We start from the raw sequence: 13,485 nt of genomic DNA on the forward strand, positions 1-13,485 counted from the left end.
GACCTCTCATGATTTTAAACACCTCTATCATATCCACTGCTCCCCTGTGCCTTCACCAGCAGTGCGTGCACATGGCTTTGACAATGTTTGTACAAATTGGGGATGACCTTTCTGCTAAAAGTGGTCCTGGAGGGCACTTTATAGTTTGGTGCTATAAGCTGTAACAAATGCCTGAGTCCCATGTCTCAAAAACCTGCAGGGGCTGATTGTCTAAAGCGATAATTTCAGAGATAGTCCTTGTCACCACTTTGGATGCTACCTGCTTCTTTCCCCATGACAGTACCACCAAACACCACCCCATGTCCTTCATTGTGGGCTGTCACTTCTTAGCTATGGTTGGAGACTGCTGCTACCAGCCCACCACCTGACTGGTAGAAGGAGCTGAAGTCCTAGAAGGAGCTTGAGGAACACTCATCCCCTTTTCAAAGACTAGTGTCCTCTGTCTTATAGAAGGGGGTCCCCTGACTACTACTACTACCATCCCCGGGTGCATATTGAAGGAGATGCTGCTTCTTCAGGTGATGCTCCATTCCAGAATTGCTTAAGTGGCCTAGTTGCTTCCCTCAGCTGATGTCTTTTATGCAATGGTTACAACATGCAAAATGTGTGTCCTCCCTCATTTGAAAATGGCTCCAGATCACAGATTTCATTTATTTATTTATTTATTTAGATTCTTTTATATACCGAAGTATAGCCGGCTGCATTTGTGATCCCTTGCCTCTGTCTGCATCCTTGGTGGTGGATGACGCTGTTGGCACTGAAGTAAGGGTGGTCACAGATGGAGTCTAAGGAACTACAACAGAGGATTCAGTCATCCTCTGTTCCTGCACTGTCAGTGTGGCCTACTCTCCCTCACCAAAATGATCTCCTGCCTCTCTCTCCTTTGTCAGTGAAGTGGAAGCCAGACAGTACTATCTAAACCTCCTAATAGTGGGTCTTCAGCTAATGCCTCTCCCATCTCTGCTTCAGAAAATCTTTTGAAGGGAGATTCATCAAGCTCTGATTCACAAGAGAATGACAAAGCTAATCATATGGCCTCTGCTGAAACTGAACTAAGGGTTTGCGCTAGTGGTGGTTTAGGTTTCATTACTTGTACCTGTCTTCTAAAGGCACGGGTGTTGGTTGTTGTACTCTGCTGTGGCTGCTGCTACCAGTGCCTTCTCTTTCCCTCTCCTCTGACAATGCAGGATCTGTCCGAGACACTAATGGAGCAACTGGCATATCTTCCCCAAATCTCAACTTTTTGTGGCTTGACATGCTTATCTTTCCTGCTGTCTTTTGGGATTTGAAATAAATCCCTCTTTATCTTAGTTGAGGGACTCACTATTGTTCATCTAGCAAATCCCCTACCAACAACTGCAGGCTTCCCACATTCTTTTCCTGACATGATTTTTTGTATCTTCTGCAGTGCTAGACAAAAGATATTTTCAGTTAATCTTTATTTCTGAAAATTGGGAGGATGTTGGATGGATAGATGTGGGACGCAATGATGACACTAATGTGACTAACTACAGTGATCCTTGTGTGTATAAGGTTGAACAACACTCAGAGAGAATACACTACAGTAGAACAACTATTTTAGTATTTTGCTCTGCTAATGCTAACTACAATGCACACAGATGCATACACAAAGAAAAAGCAAATAATGGTATATGTGTAAGTACTGACAGCAGTACACAGATGCACACACAAAGAAAAAGCAAAGAATGGTATGTGTGTGTATGTGTAGTAGCTAGTAAATGCAGCGACAAAATAAATGAATCCACAAATGAAAGTGGCTGCTGTACCTGTGGTGGTGACTGGCACAGACAGACTCTACTTTTTTGTGGATGCACTAATAGATACAGACACAGAGAGTTAAAACAGCCTCTGTATGCTGGATACTGTGTCACAGCTCAACTATAGCGCTGGTACTATACTAGTTAGCAACATGTTTAAAATGTAATAAATCACTGCAAAAAGAGCCACTGACAGCAGGCAGGCAGCCTATGCCTTGCCTTCCCCAAAGGGAAAGGCAGATGGATTTGAAAAGACTAATTTTTCTCTAAGTCAGTGGCAGTGAAAGCAGTAACATGTTTAAAAAAAATTATAAACCTGTGCAAATTAATACAATGTGACAGCAGCTAATAGCTAACAGGATTAGAACAGATAGAATATTTCTAATCATTTTGAACCAACGCACTGTTGATATAAAAGACTGTGGTAATATAGAATTCAAAGACAGGATGAGTCAAATCTCCAGGAGTGAGAGATAGAATCCAACTGCAAACTGAAACAGTCAGGGATTGTAATACAAAGGATGGAAAGTTCAGTCATTCACTGCTTTAGAAAAATGCTTCCCTCTGATATGTTCCCTTGTTTGCAAGTCTGATTTCCTTGACAACAGATCCCAGTTCTCCTCTGACCTCACACTTGAGTCATAGGCATGAGAGCTGGTTGCTATGGAAACTCCCACATGACTTGCCTAGCCTCAGATACTATTGTTTTAATGCACTCAATGCTGTTTAGTAGGGAAATGTAAATGAATGAAACAAATGACATATATTTCATTCATGGGACTTGCTCATATATTTTTAGGGGCAAACAGATCAGATGAATATGGTATATTTGTCGTAGATAGGCCATTTGTTTTAAATTAATGCACATCCCTAGTGAATGGGGATCTTCATATATTGCTATGACTCATCATTGTTTATAGTATGCTGCTGATACAGTTGTTATAATCATTGGTCATCCTTAATTAATTTTTTGATATTTTGTTTTATATGGAATAACATTTGCTGCAATACTTATCAATGGTTCAAGAGATTGCTGTTTGAAGTCTAATTCCTGCTTCAACTGATTATCTGCTCAGTCCCATTGCTTCAAAGATTTCCTGAAATGGAACTGTATTTTATGAACATCTGCATCATGAGTTCCTTTCTGCGATTGCAGGTAACCTGTCAAGCATTGTGATCCATATTAAGGTCTGTAAGTTTCATCTTATTGGGTTGAAGGTACTCATTCTGCACAATTTTAATAGCATTCTTCTGAACTTTTACTTTGTCTTTTTCCTTTTGAAATGAAGCCTCCAGACTTGACTCAGCACTTTTAATGAGTTCTCACCAATTATTTGTACAGAGGTATTAGTACCTACCTTCTTTTTTCTGCTTATTATTCCTCCAGTATATATCCTATGATACACATACCTTGTGAATAGAGTTGCCAACTGGCTCCAGATATTCAGGACAGGTTAATCCAATCCTGGTTTTACCCCATTGCATCCTGGGATTTATTCAGATTTCCCTATTGCATTCCCTAAGAAAACCAAGACTATAAGAACCTGTATGCAGTAGAGTAAAACAGGACTGGATCAACTTGTCCTGAAAATCTGGAGCCAGTTTGCAACCCTACTTGTGAAGTAGTATGGCAATCTTAAGAACAAAATACTGTATATGATGTCCTCCAGATGTTGCTCCTGTTTGGTGCTCATCAGTACCTTGCCTATCACATACTTTCCCCCTGAGTTTCTGCATCTCAAATGCATGACATTGAACTTTTGGAAACATATAAAGATCAAAATCAAAAAAAAAGGTAAAACTGCTAGCTTGGTCCCTTAGAAATGAGTCATGTACTGTATAGGAAAAACAAGTATTTTTCTGAAAAAAATATATTCTTTACAATATTTGACAGGAGTGCATTGGAGATCTTTTATGGAACTTAATTAACTGTACAAGTTGCCTTTTGAAGTATAAAATACGTTTTCTGAAAATTTAAAGCAGTGATTTTGTCAGATGATGATGACAGCGAAGGCTGATAGGCAAATTCTAACTGCAATATGTAAAGTCTGGTTACAATTCTAGAAATAATGACATGATTATTAATAATTGACAGTCAGACAAAGCAAATAAACTGTACTTTTAAGCAAAATACTTGGCTTGTAGATTGTTCACAAAACTGCAGTAAAGTAGAGTCATTATAGGGCAGTCTGTTCCATCAAGAGTGATGTTAAGTATGGCAAATCTAATGACAAGAAGCAAAAGTCACAGAAAAATGTATTCACTACTTTCATGAGAAAATTTCAACATTAAGGGTCCTGTACAATAAAACTCATGCAATACTAATTTCTGGACGGACTTGCAAAAAAAATTAATGGGCAAGTTAACATGCCATTTAACTAGTGCAAAAAGATTTGGCATGCTCTTAATAAAAAGTGTCAGAAATAGCATGCATCCAAGTCAGAGGCACTGTGGGTAGGCAACTGGGACCCTCATATGTATGGAACAACAAAAAAAGCCGAATAACAACATTAACATGGAGCAAAAAAGTAGGGCATTTAGGCTAGATACCAAATTAATAATGGGTATCCATATTGTCACAGTTACCCAAGTATTATTTATTCAATTGAGAATTGCCCATGAATATATGATTACAGTGGCCCAGTCTCTTTTGTTGTCTAGACTGGATTATTGTTGTTAGGATTCTATTAGTATGTGAGCCCTGGGCCGAGGTAAGACATCTTACCACCCAGAGGAGGAGCTCCGTGAGCCTCACTGTTGGGAGGCGAGGTCTCAGTAACGTCAGACACAGTATCAGTCTAGAGTCTTTATTAAAAGAGGCACTACGGCGGAGCGGAGGGTGCCAGCGAGGAGGTCACACAGACCCAGAGACACAGGGTCGGTGGAATGGGGGATGCCCAAAGGGAATACCTCCATAGAGTTGGTAATAGTCCACAGAGTGGGGTACACCGATGAGGTCTTCAGTAGAGACGATAGTGGTCCGCAGAGCGGGGTACACCGATGAGGTCCTTAGAAGAGATGGTAATGGTCTGCGGAGCGGAGTACACCAGTGAGGGTCCTCAGTATCGGTGATAGCAGTCCGCAGAGCGGGGAACACGTTTACTTGAATTTGTTACTCTAGTTTTTCCCTTTGTTAAACTGTAAACCGATCCGATATGGTAATTTACTATGAAGGTCGGTATAAAAAACTGTTAAATAAATAAATAAATAACACCAATGAGGTTTGCAGTAGAGTTGGTACAGGCCCACAGAGCGGGGTACGTCCGAGGGAGACCTCCGTAGAGATGGTAATGGTCTGCAAAGCGGGGTACGCCAGAGAGGTCCTCGGTAGAACAGGAAGTGGTCCACAGAGCAGGGTACTCACGAAGAGAGTAGCGATGGTTCCAGGGAACCCCGGGTAATGGGGCAGGCAGAGTCCCAGGCGTCAGGCCCTCTGAGGAGCGGATAGCCGAAGACAAGAAGAGGGTCCCGAGGAGCGGGTACCCGAGATGCCTACGCTAGGAAGCAGGAACTGGAACACAGGTCCTCTGAGAGTGAGGCGGATTTAGCAAGAATGGATCTCTTTGTCAAGTCGTCCGTAAGCAGGGCCAGCTGGGTGAAATATTCTGAAGGGATGACATCATCCGGAGGGATTGCCTCCGAGGTTCCTGCCACGATGTGCTTAAGACTGGCCCGTGCGCGCGCGCCCAATGGATGCTGATGGCAAGATGGTGGTCGGTGGCATCCGTGCCGCCCCAGGAGGCCTGGGAGTGGTAGGCAAGCCGTCGGCAGCTGGCGGAGGCTGCCAGTCTACCCCATGGAGACAGGGAAGTGTAAAGAGAGGTGAGCAACAGTGGTCGCAGCCGTCTGCGACCGACGGGCATAACAATTGTAATGCAGGATATATTGGCTTGCCTCCAAAGCAACGCAAATGGTTACAAATTTTCCACAATATCCCCACTAGAATTATAGGTTGCACAAGATGAGGGATTATGTATCCCAACATTGGTTACTTATAGAGGATTTAATGATTCGCCGACCACGGTGCCCATCCTGCAGCCAGCGCACCCTTACTTCTCAGGTTGTCTATGCTGCCACTGCTGATGCTGTCGCCACTGCCACCATAATCTACATTAGGCACATGTAGTACATGCACATGCCCCCTTCATAAAAAGCCAGCAGTGGGAATTGCTCCTTGGTGCACTCAGATGGCATCTTCCAGCTCGGGGTACTTAAACACCAGCAGTGCAGCATTCAAACACCTCAGCCACAAGACCTCCTGCGCCTTATCGCTAGTGTTTTTTTTCCTTGCTTCCAGTTCCTTGCCTTGCTTCCAGTTCCTTGTCTTGCCTCAAGTTCCTTACCTTGCCTCTGGTTCTTTGCCTCATTTCCGGTTCCTTGCCTTGCCTCTAGTTCCTGTCTGTCCTGCCCGGTCCTGTCCACCCTTCTCTTCTTGTCTCCTGCCTCTTTCCTGTTCTTCTTGGATTGATCTCCAGTTGCCAGTTTGAACTATACTACCTGTGACTTTGCTTGACTGCCACTCGCCTCGATCCTTGGCACGGTCACCGACTTTGCAGGCCTGCTGCCTGCCTTGACCTTCTGACTGCTACTCCATTTTGTGGACATTCTTCTAAGTCCTGCTGGCCTGAGAACTCAAAGGCTCAATCAGTGGGGGAAGAGATTGGTACAGCTGAAGCAGTCCTACTACACTCCAGCCTGGAGCACGTCTGCCACTGCCTGCATAGCCCATGAGCTGGGTAGTACCATATCAACAGCAGTACAAGAGCTCACAACCCCATGTGTGACAGAGGCATAGGAAAGGTTCAAGATAATCATGCTACATATAAAGCCATGAGGGGACTGGAACCTAGTTATCTGTAAGATAAACACAAGGGCTATGTGCCAAGGCATCAGCCTCGTATGGCAGAAAAGGATTTGTTGGTAACCTCAGAAAGAGCCCAATAAAAGAAAACAAGAGGAAGAGCCTTTTCCATCATGGTACCATTATCGTGAAACAGTCTGCCTGAGAAGTTGCAACTGCAAAAAAGACTACACGTAGTTTTAGAAAAACAAAAAAGGAATGGTTATTTTGACAGACATATCTGGATAAGCAATAGTTGATCAGAAGGAAGGGAGGAGACCTTTGATATCCATATCTATCAGATGGTGGGACTAAAGATCAAAAGGTAGGAAGTCATTGAGCAACAGAATGAATTTATAGGAAAATATGAATTCTCAAGAGGAAAGGTAAGACAGCACAGTTAAGAGTGGGTGATATCAACATGATTATATTTTGGGGTTAATATGTGGCAATTTAGAGGAACATGAGACTAACTGTATTGGTATATGTTTTGCTTACGATTTGATTATGATTTTATAATACTTATGAATGTGATTTTATTTATGATATGTATACTGCAAATTGCTTCAAGTTGCATATAGAAAATCTAAAGCTACATGAATTATTACCTCCCCCAATCTATCCCCACCTTAGAAATACCTTTGAACAATGTGGATAAAAATAAACACATTGTAGAACAATGCTTCTAGTTTTACCTGCATTCAAGATTAACAATTTTCAAACAGCTTTATTGCTATCTTTCACATAAGGCATGGGAGTAACCTGCATGGAGCAGCAGTTACTACCCTTAATAGAATGAATGAAGGTAACCTGCACTGGGTGACAGTTACTACCCTCAATAGAAACTGGGAGAAACCTGAACGGAGCAGCAGTTACTAACATGGGAAGCTTGCTGAACAGACTAGATGGCCCGCTTTTTTTTTTTTTCTGCCATCATCCATATGTTACTATGTAGTCAATTTAACCAGAAAAATCACGATTTTCCTGGGTAAATTGCCATTACAATGGCACATAGTGTTAAGGAGACTGACTATTATTATACTGTACCTGTTTAAGTTCTTAAATTGTCTGTAATCCACTTTGAGACCATAGCTGGCAAAAAGCAGAATATTAAATGCTGGCAAATAAATAGATACATTTTAACATTGTTCTCTTAAAGATAAATTTTAAAAGCTGAGGGAGCATCTGGCACTAGTGCGCATCTACCTAATTTTATAAGAGGCCCAGATGTGCACGCAAGTGCCGATGTGCGCACATCTCATATCAGCCAAAATCGTGGTGTGGTAAGGGCGTGGTGGGGCCAAGAGATGATCACACAAGTACCTACTCCTGGGCACGCACCCCCGCCCAGCTACGGAGGAGGTTAGAGCAGCAGGCTACGAACCAGGGGTCAAATCCCACGATGGCTCCTTGTGACCTTGGGCAAGTCACTTTACCCCCTGTTGCCTCAGGTACAAAATTAGATTGTAAGCCCTCTGGGGATAGGTAATCTGCTTTAAAGTGGTATATACAAAGCTAATGAATACATTATTTCCAGGAATTTGTGAGGGGTTTAAGAGGTCTGGCTAAAGAACCAGGGGGCTATGGAGGACCCTGCTCTAGACTGGTGAGACTGGTCATGGCGTGGACATGTGCCTGTTATAAAATTCCCGCCCTTGCATGGCTCAAACCCAGCTTATATTGTTGGGCGCACACAAGCTTAAAATTAGATGCACATTATAATATTGTCATGTCTCTAGGCATGCACCACCGCACAAACATATATATGTACCCATTTGAAAGTTACGATCCCTGGAGGTAATGATATAACAGTCTCTATATATTTGTGGGCTGTTATACACTCAATTTATACCAATTTTCAAAACAAACTTACACATGTAAGTTTGAAATGTATCCCAGCAAAATCACATACACACAATTTGCTAAAACAATTTCGGGTAGATTTTAAAAGAAGTGTGTGCGGCCTACATGTGCGCGCGCTACCCAGCGCGCGCACATGTACGCCCGATTTAATAACATGCCCGCACAGGTGCACGCATGTTTTAAAATCTTGGGTCGGCGAGAGCAAGGGGGTGTACAGTTGTGCACCTTGTGTGCGCCGAGCCGTGTTGCCTTCCTCCGAGCGGCCTGGAAGGGAACTTTCCTTCCCCCTAACCTAACCTAACCTTCCCACCCCTTCCCCTAACCTTTCCCCCCTAGCCCTACTCTAACCCCCCCCCCCCCCTCGACTCTTGTCTTACCTTTTGCGCCTGCCTCTGGGCCGGCAGCCTGCCAGCCGGCAGCCTGCCAGCACGTGATCCTCCAACACAGCGGCAATGGCTGCTATGTCGGAGACCTCTGGTCCCGCCCCCGCTCTGCCCCAGAATACCCAACCCCACCTACGCCCCACCCCACCCTGCCCCTTTTGTAAAGCCCTGGGACTTACACGTGTCCCGGGGTTTTACGTGTGTCGCCAGGCCTTTTTAAAATAGGCATGGCGCGCGTAAGGCCGGTTATGCACATAAACCCTCCGCATTTACACAAGTAACCCTTTTAAAATCCAGCCCTTTATGTGCATACTTTTTAAAATCAAAAACTATACATGTAAGTTCCAACCCTAGCCAGATTCTGCCCCCTGGAACACCTCTCCCCTATGCGTGTATAAGTATTCTCAGACAGTGTGTATGTGTGTAATTTTATGTGCATATTGGTCATCCAATTTTCTAAATGGCCATTTCTCTGGGTACAGCACTACTTTACCCACAGAATTCACTTTCAGGTCAATACAGTAAAGTGCGGCCGCGGTTACCCTGCTTCTAACCCGCTTTCTACTCACTTTTCGGCCGAGTTAGTACAACCCGCGATACACTATCCCCTTTAACCCATTCTTACTGCCTCTTTAAATCACCGGGTAACCCCTTCCGCCCGCAGCATGTATATTAGATGTAAACGATCGAATTAGCTATTCCCTCCCATACAGTAACGCCCGCCCCGACTATCGCTTTTTTAACCTGCAGTTTTGCCACACGTTTAACCTAGTAATTTACTGCCTACCCCTACCCCTGCGTTAGAGGTAGGGGTAAGGGTAGACGGCAAACTTTCCCCCAAAAGGAAACCTAAAAACCTAAAATCCCCTCCTCCCGAAGCGACTTGACATGTACCACCTTACCTTTTGTTGCTTTTTCAGCCCTTTCAGCCTTCTCTGCCGGCTCTGGAGGGGGCAGTCAGCGGCGAAAGCGGCTTCCATTGGTCCCCCGTGCAGGTCCCGGTTCTCCTGGCTCTCGATAATGTTCCAGCAGGTACTCCGCGGCGCGGTTTGGGCTCTCGGCTCCAATGGCTAGAGCCAGCGAAGTGCCTGACGTAACGGCGTGAGCGAAGCAAAGCGTACTTTCATTGGCTTGAGTGCCCAAATTGACGGGTGCTCAAGCCAATGAAAGCACATGGACAGGCGGGCGTGACGTCACGGCGTGCGTCACGCCCGCCTGTTCATGGGCTTTCATTGGCTTGAGCGCCCGTCAATATGGGCGCTCAAGCCAATGAAGCACATGGACGGGCGGGGTGACGTCACGCTCGCCCGTCCATGTGCTTTCATTGGCTTGAGCGCCCAAATTGACGGGCGCTTAAGCCAATGAAAGCACATGGACGGGCATGCATGACACACGCCGTGACATCACGCCTGCCCGTCCATGTGCTTTCATTGGCTTGAGCACCCAAATTGACGGGCGCTCAAGCCAATGAAAGTACGCTTCACTTCGCTCATGCCGTTACGTCATGCACTTCGCTGGCTCTAGCCATTGGAGCCGAGAGCCCGAACCGCGCCGCGGAGTACCTGCTGGAACATCATCGAGAGCCAGGAGAACCGGGACCTGCGCGGGGGACCAATGGAAGCCGCTTTCACCGGCTGCCCCCCGGGAGGCAGGGGAGCCGTGGTCCGTCTCTGGAGGAGGGCTGCAAGAAAAGTAAGTCGCTTCGTTGCTTTACACTTTACACTTTATATGTTGTTTCACCAGTCCTCTCTCCCCCACTCCCTGCGCCTTGTTTCGGGAGGAGGGGAGAGAGACTGGCAATCCCAAGCGTAGGAGAACCGTCCACTTCCTGGTACCTGTCATTTCAAATGTCATTTGAAATGACATTTGAAATGACAGATACCAGCGTGTCCGTGAAGCATTAGGCCAACACACCCAGGATACTGTATAGCGCTCTATACAGTAAAATGGGTTGCGCGGGCCTAATGCTTCACGGACGCTTCTTGGACGCGGCTTGCATTTGCAAGCTATTTAAATACAGTATCGAGCAGTAGGTGAGCCGGACTGTGCGTGCGGCAACCGCGGGTGCGCCCGGCACTAACGCAGCTCTTCCTACCGCTCCTTACTGTATCGGCCTATTTGTAAATTATTCTCTTAAAGGCCAATGCAGATAGATGCGATGAGCCGAACGCACCATTCTGCCTGAATTTCTGTGCGCAAAAGTTACTGCCAACAAAGCAAGGAGTTTTGTGCACAGAAAATGTGCATTTCCAAACAGGAGTAATGCTTAGCGTCCTCACATGGAAATTCTATGCAAATGAGGGCATTAAGCACTACTTCCTGATATAGAGAGACTGCATCTGATCAGTGCGCTTTTCTCAGCATTGGAAACTTAACTCCGGGTCCAGAGCTCAAGTTGTTTCCAGCACTAATGCGCTGGTACTTAAAAGCACTTTAAACCATTTGTAAAAAGTCTAAAATACTGCAATTCCTGCATGCTTGCAGGAAGAGAAGAAAACCGGAGCTCTCCCAATTCCCACTGAGTCACTTCAAATAAGATGAAGTCATTAAGCATTACTCTTCTCCAGGTGCTTGTGCTTTATCCAGATAAACAGCAGAAGTTGCCGCTACTTAGCCAGATAAGTACCGATCTATCCGCCTATCTGGCAAGCCGCTGTCACTTACAGGGTCATTCATCAAACCGCGATGGAATGCAAATTAGAGGAAGGGGAGGAGCATGGGTGGGGTTTGGGTGGAGTTATGTCCCGGCAGCACTACGGGCGATAATGTTTTCTACATTATCGCCCGCAGCACCGCGGGAAGTAACTCCACCTTTTCCCGTGATACAATGGGTGCGAAACTGTGTGGCCTGGCTGCAACTGTGGCGGGCAAAAATGCACCGCTGCGACGTGGCTGGCTGCACAACTTCACCCCGCCCCCTTTTTTTTCGTGCAGCTTATCATTCTGCTATAAATAATGCAGAATGGTGAATCTAGGCCTTAGCTGGATAAGCTGGTACTTAACCAGGTATCTAGTGTGGATTACCACTAGTTAGCCAGATAAGTATTTATGCAGCTAATTAGCGATGAACCGTGCCAGATACCCACATAAGTACCAACGTATCTGGCTAAGTGACAGTGGTGACAGCCGCCACTTACCCAGATTAAGAACAGGCACCTGGAAAAGAAGGGAAAATAGCAGTCTCAACATACTATTGCTATAAAAATAACTTTTATATACAGATTGGAAAATGGAGAATTACTCTGATTAGAGTGATTGTTTTTCATCTTGTTTGAAGTGATCCAATGGGAGTCAGGAGGGATCCACTTGTCTTCTCTCCCTACCAGGATGCCTCACCCACATTACTGAGTTAAAATTTGCATCCAACCAATGCCGAATGCACATTTTATAGTTTTTGCTTGTTTTTATCTCCTGATGCATTTGCATAACATCAGCTTTCTGCATCAAGAGTTAATTTTTTTTTTTTTTTTACCTGAGAGTTATAAATGAATGCTGGAAAACAGTGCACAGGTTTTTTTTTAATCCTCAGCTTATTGCATTAGCCTATTGGAGGGTAATTTATAACATTGCAGGTAACTTATGCAGCAAATACGTGCATAAGTTACACCAGTAAACAGAGCATAAATGCAGAGCCAGCACAGGGACAAAGCAAACAAACATTTGAGGCTGACAGGTTGTATAGGAAAAGAAGCCATTTGCAGGCAGGGACAAATAGCTCAGAGGACACGCTGATCATTTGGGAAGAGAAACAGAGCCAGCCTTTGAGGGGGAAACAGCTCTTTTTTAGAGATGAGAGGCACAGTGTGAGTACCTTCTATTTGCAAAGTTATGAGAGGAAGATTTGTTTTGTTAATTTGATCTGTGTTAGCGAAAGATAAGCTATGTGTATTAACTTGGGCTACAGCAATTCAAGATCTCAGGAAATTTAAGAGAAAATAACTGTTTGGAGATACTTTGAGAAAGAGAGCGTGCAAAGGAACATTTTTTAACCATTTGGAATTTGGCAGTAACAAGCACCGGTACCTGTTCAGCCAGGAAAAATGGATTTGCTGTGTGTGATACAGAAATCACAGTGAAAGTGTATTCACCCTACATTCTTTAAATAGAAGCAGAAGACTAAGAAATTTGTGAAGAGTTGATTGAATGATAAAAGACATTGGTCTGTGAGCATTTGACTATGAATTTGAACAAAGATTGCAACATTAAGGGGCAGATTTTCAAAGGCTACGTGCGTAACTTGAGAAAATCTGCCCCTGCGCTCCAAGCCTATTTGCGCACGCAAGACACGGGGCTTCGAAAAAGGGGCAGAGAGGGGGCATGTCTGGGGGGCGTGGTGGCGGTCCGAGGGTGGGTCTGGGGGTCAGAGGCGGTCCAGGAGTGGGTCTGGGGGCATGGTGGTGGTTCGGGGTGGTCCGGGGGTGGGGACAAATCCCCGGCACAGCGGCCTGTGCTGGGGGATAGCGAGCCGGCGCGCGCAAGTTACGCCTGCCTCGGGCAGGCATAACTTTTGAAATAAAGGTAGGGGGATGATTTAGTTAGGGCTGGGGGGGTGGATTAGATAGGGGAAGGGAGGGGAAGGTAGTGGGGTGGCCGAAAAAAAGTTCCCTCTGAGGCCGCTCCG

The 13,485-nt window shown here is 45.1% G+C and overlaps 1 long non-coding RNA gene across 5 annotated transcripts in view; it reads left to right on the forward strand.

The window, feature by feature from the left end:
- LOC115084134 overlaps positions 1 to 13,485 on the forward strand; it is a 311,664-nt gene that overhangs the window by 257,416 nt on the left and 40,763 nt on the right. Inside the window, exon 1 of one of the 5 annotated variants that reach the window (XR_003854478.1) lies at positions 2,809 to 2,934. The exons of the other annotated variants lie outside the window; for them this stretch is intronic. This is a non-coding gene — a long non-coding RNA (uncharacterized LOC115084134). Of the gene's footprint in view, positions 1 to 2,808; positions 2,935 to 13,485 lie in introns of those variants that run through there. 5 annotated transcript variants of the gene reach the window in all.

The sequence above is a fragment of the Rhinatrema bivittatum genome, chromosome 2, assembly GCF_901001135.1.
Source record: "Rhinatrema bivittatum chromosome 2, aRhiBiv1.1, whole genome shotgun sequence".
Taxonomy (NCBI): Eukaryota; Metazoa; Chordata; class Amphibia; order Gymnophiona; family Rhinatrematidae; genus Rhinatrema; species Rhinatrema bivittatum.